We start from the raw sequence: 5,517 nt of genomic DNA, 5'->3' as shown, positions 1-5,517 counted from the left end.
GTGACAGTGATGAGCACTGCATTTTACCCAAAGTTGAACATTCTTCAACTCTTGGCGACCGGTAAAGTGTCACTGAGTGTAAAACGCAAAAGGCGAAGCTTGAATTTCCAGGTATGTCCCTCTTTGGCGAATGTATTTTCAAGATAGTCCCGCCCCTCCTCCACTGTGATTGGACAGCTGGGTAAAAAGTGACAGTGATGAGCGCTGCATTTTACCCAAAGTTGAACATTCTTCAACTCTTGGCGACCGGTAAAAAACGACGAATGCTCAGTGCATCAGCGTGAAAAAGACACTCAGCGGCGCTCCCACTGAAAACTATTGGAAAAATATGCCAGTCGCGTGAAAAAACGCTTTCGTGGACACAGGGCCTTATTCATTGTAGAATCAAAAAGGATTTAAATATTAATAATGAGTGAATGCAAGTACATTGATATAAAGCAAGACAGTTGAAAAGGCTTTAGAAAGACAAACCTCTCTCACTCTTCTTTTCAAAACCTTGGAGTAGTCAAAGTTGTTTTGCCTCACTCTCCTACAGCATTCTGGACACTCATCTGAAAGACAGTCAATATAACATTGAAATAAGTATACCAATATACCAGTATAGACAATACCTAACTGTGACGGCAGAATCAATGTGTAGTTGATACATCATATCATTTTAAATAGAGAAAATGTAAATAGAGTACTTAACACTTTTTTTTTTGCTTCATCTTGCTGGCTACCCTCTGTTGGACTGGATCTGTATAAAAAACATACAAGATACCACATTTTATTAAACACTATTTCTGTCAAGACCTGTATCGTCAAATATGATTGACAGTTAGCATATAGTTTGGATTGGTGGTATGGTTCTGTTCTGGGCAAGAACTCCCAGCGCATCCATGCAGCCTAGCATAGAATCATAAGAGCAGACATAAAAGTATTGCAGATATCATTAATTCATTTGAATGTACAATATAATTAAGAGAATTTAAGTCTGATTCAGGGGTAATCAGAATGCTATAATGACTGACGAGAGGTGGAGCTGGGGATGGAGGAGGGTAATTGGCTCCTGAGAAACGCGATAGCTGCTGATAATACTGAAGGAGCTTATACATGTATACAGTAATAGGCGTTACTGTATATAGGCGTCGTATTCCTATAGGTAGACGTGGATCAGCTGATTCGAGCTTGACTAATGTGACCTGCCAGAACTGACGCTATGCTTAATATTTAAATACAGTAAGTTTACTAATTTACTAGTCTAAATTACTAATTTAGAATATACAGTATCGGTCAAAAGTTTGGACACGCTTTCCCATTCTCTTGGATGGGTAGGTGGGTTCAAACTTTTGACTGGTACTATATTAAAAAAACATAGTTCTGTGATAACATACTTATTAACACAGTTCTAATAAAACATTACTGACTAATAAGGAAATATACTTCACTTTGTCTTTTTTTTGCTTTCTGGCCCCAGGGTCTTGTGGCTTTTGATGAGCCTGTGGTCTCAGTGGCAGTAGCTTCTGGAGTGCCGTTGGTCTCAGTGGCTTCTGGAGGTGCTGTAGTTTCTGTGCTACTTGTGGCCTTCTTCTGTCTTTGAAAATGAACTTGCAGACAAGACAAACATCACACACAAGAAAAATTTTACGGTTTGCCTTAATCTCAGTGCCCCTTTATTCCATATAGCCTATGACTAATTATTGAACCACAAGGAAGAGGACCTGCGGGCGAGTGATGATAACAGGCTAGTATATATAATAAGATTGATTTGTACATTACAGGTGTGTTATGCTATGATTAAAAAGTAAAATTAATTATCTACAGTCTATATCAACAAATATAGTCATCGAGTTCCTAGTCAAGGTAATGCTGTCTCTTAATGTCTGATCAGAGCATTCTAGATTTTCTGCCTACTTTTTATCTAGCTTGTTGACTTGGCTTAACTGCTAAAGAAAACAATTGGGTGATCACATGCTGCTTTATCCTATTATGGCTGAAAGTAATGCTCATACTTTGCATCAATAGAAAAATAAAGATAATGATACTTGTGGGTTCACATTGCTTTGGGTTCCTTAGGGTTACCAGTGTTTTCAGATTAATCCAGAGCTTCATATTTGTAAAAAAAAAGACTTACTCTTTAGCACAGCTTCATAAATATGTTTAACCCTCTGAAGCAAATCAGGATCCAAAATATAATCCCCTCCTAGGATGACATCGGCCACCAAGCTTCCTTTGCACTTCTTCCCCAAAAGTAGTATGGGGAAAAAATAAATAAATCAAGGGCAGCAAGTTTGTCAAGCTGAAATAAAAACATTATTAAATAAAAAAAAACATGCACCGAATACAATAATTTAATTTAAATATTAATTTCATGACAACTGTTTATTGGTCATATTAAATGTACAACTCATATCAAGGAATTCATTACTACTACATGTTTCACCAGCCATGTTTCCATCAAAATTTGGGGAAAAAACGTCCTCAATTTAGCAAAAACATTTTACGGTCGCTTGAGGTGGTTTTTGTCTTTTTCAAAAATGTGGTGTATGGGAAACCACTTGGGCGGTGTTGCTCGGGACCCTGAGTCTTTCTCCGGTAACGGCCCCCATAGTGCAGAGGTCCCATCTCCTAAGGGTTGGGTTGTTTGCAGCCCAAAGCTGGTGGGAAATGGGGCGGGTTAGGGACAGCTTCAGTGTGGGAGGATCCCCTAGCGGGATCTTAATTAATTCCCTCCAACCCAGTTGATAGAAATATACCTGATTGATATTTTATACTTTTTCGAAACATTTCAAAAGTTCGCTTGACAATTACATGGAAACATGGCTATTGACTGTTAAACTTTACTGTGTTAATTGACTTAACTTCATAAATTCCTATTAGAATCCTGAACTTTGACCTAACCTTACCAACACATGGCTGCTATTGAGAACAACTGTCCTGTTGTTGTTTTTCTTGACTGACTCCTTCCATTCATTTTTTTTATTTTGAAAGTTGCATCTCTTCGCTGCAACTTTTGCTTTGTATGGCTGCAGTTGTTTGCAAAGCGGGCAAGCCTTGTATGCAACACTTATTAGGGTGTTGCACCCTGGGCACATTTTCTTTGAACTTCCTGGCATCTCTAAAATGAAGTAAAAAATTACATTAAAGCCTTAATACAACTTGTTTTTGGAACATGAGATCCAGTAACAAGAGGCACAATTGTAACGTTAGAATTCCTTAAACTAGGTTGTTACTATAAAGGGGGTTAGTACTACTGGCTAACCTAGCCACTTGCCAATGCCAACTGTCACGTGTCACCTATTAGCCGGGACGTCTGTATATTGGGCCTAATTGATTTGTCCCATACGTGACGTCCCTTGTCCCGTTTATTGTCTGCTACGCTGATCTAACCACTGACTGATAAAACAGCAACAGCAGCAGAGTGGCAAGCACATGTAAAGTCATGTTTTTCCTATTTCCTGTATGACTGTTAAAAGGCGCGTGACATTTGTCTGGGGTTTCTCATTCCAGATTTATGCAGTAACGTTAGGCCAAGTTATATTGTTATTATTGACACATCATGAGTCTAATGACAAAGAAATGCATCAATTATAATATTTAAGCAAAACGTGATCATTACTTATTATGAACCTCGTAACTTACCTGGCAGAGCGCAATGAGAAATGAAATCACTAAAGAAATCACCCAATCCCAAAGCGGACTGGGTACGTCTCCATAGCAACGGATGCTTAGGATCACGGGTAATGCTGGCATCCACTAATTAATTAAATTAAATTAAATGCATTACATTTATTTTAATTAAATTACTATCCAAAACAAATCCCCGTTCTCACAATCGAAGGAGAAACAATTAAAACTGATGGTCATAACGGTCGATAAGGCTCATGGGTTCTGCAGATTACTGTTAGGTTTGACACACCAAACCGATAGAAAAACGGTATTTCTCAAAAAATAAACAGCAACTTTTAGAAGCAATAGCCGTAGCACAACTCTGCAGTCTCGTTAATTAACGGGTAGAATATATTAACTATATTTTTACTGGAATGAATCACTGACGATGAGAAGCCTACAGAATAAATCAATAAAAACAATGACAAAAAAATCTCTGATTAAATGTTGAGAAATGTAGCGCTTAAAGTAAAAAATAATAATAATGACAAATGAGGGAAAAAACAAACAAACAATGTTCCCGAGTGGCAAAAAGAAAAACGTGGTGCAGACACAAAATATAGCTTATTGAAATAGCTACAGTAGATCGAAAGTCGTGCTGAGTGACAGGAAAAAAATGGGAAATTTGTGTTCAAGAACACGAATCAATAGTTTATATTTCGTGACGTCACAAACTGCTATAAGAATAAACAATGTCACTCTTTAGCTGTGATTTCAACTTTTCATTGATTGTTTAAATGTTTAATTAATTGTTTTATTATTATTGTTTTATTTTTTTATTTGTTAATGCACTCAATGCAGTGCTGTTTCTTCTTTGTAAAAGGAATAATTTTTTTTTTGTAAATGTCACTCTTTCCCATGAGACCAGGTTGGAATTTAACTTTAAAACATTTTCTTACACTCCTCCTTGAACTGCTCCCTTATCTTGGTGGAGGGGTTTGAGTACCCGGATGATCCTAGGAGCTAAGTTGTCCGGGGGCCTATATGCCCCTGGTAGGGTCTCCCAAGGCAAACAGGGCCAGGTGACGGGTCAGACTAAGAGCGGTTCAGAAGCCCATGAGACACAATCTATCAAGGACCGAGGCGTCGCCCGAGGCTGCAATCCCCGAACCCGGTGGTGGACACCGGAAGTAAGGGATGCCGTCAAGCTGAAGAAGGAGTCCTATCAGGCCTGGATGGCTTGTGGGACTCCTGAGGCAGCTGACGGGTACCGGCAGGCCAAGCGGACTGCAGCCCAGGTGGTCGTGGAGGCAAAAAATCAGGCCTGTGAGGAGTTCAGTGAGGCCATGGAAAAGGACTATCGGTTGGCCTCGGAGAGATTCTGGCAAACCGTCCGGCGCCTCAGGAGGGGGAAGCTGTTGACCTCATCTAGGGATATCGTCGGACGGTGGAAGGAATACTCTGAAGATCTCTTCAATCTGACCGATACATCCGACACACACCCCTCCGAGGGGGACTCGTCCATCACCCAAGCTGAAGTCACAGTTTTTTACGATTGCTATGACAGATTTTTCAATTCTTTTAACAATTTTCCAAAACTCTTAACACAGTTAGCACTACATCCGTCTGTGTAAGCTATACTATTAACACATTTCTTGTTGCTTTAACACAAAATGCATACAATTAACACAAATTTAAAATGCTTGAACTTCTTTTACACACAGGCTCAAACAAGACCAAAACAATGGATTTTTACTGCCAAATTTACCAATGCTTTAACACTGTATGTCAGAACAGATAACACCGTGTTCTAAACCTAACCTTACAGGCTAAAGTCAAGGTAAACAGCTGCTTATATTGTGAATTGAAACACAAATATATCCCCTGTATTTTATTCCATTGCTACTGAGAAACAGCTGATTGAAT

General features: G+C 39.0%; 1 long non-coding RNA gene across 1 annotated transcript; it reads right to left on the bottom strand.

Moving 5' to 3' along the window:
- On the bottom strand, positions 1-2,086 carry LOC309505489. The gene is made up of 3 exons (XR_014208459.1): positions 1,431-2,086; positions 692-739; positions 1-551 (listed from the first exon to the last, which is right to left on the bottom strand). It is a non-coding gene; the product is annotated as an uncharacterized lncRNA (long non-coding RNA).
- Between the last annotated feature and the right edge of the window lie 3,431 nt (positions 2,087-5,517).

This window comes from Leuciscus leuciscus, assembly GCF_965113295.1.
Source record: "Leuciscus leuciscus genome assembly, chromosome: 1".
Lineage (NCBI taxonomy): Eukaryota > Metazoa > Chordata > Actinopteri > Cypriniformes > Leuciscidae > Leuciscus > Leuciscus leuciscus.
The sequence above is the reverse complement of the archived record's forward strand: the minus strand, read 5'-3'. Positions and strand labels throughout refer to the sequence as shown.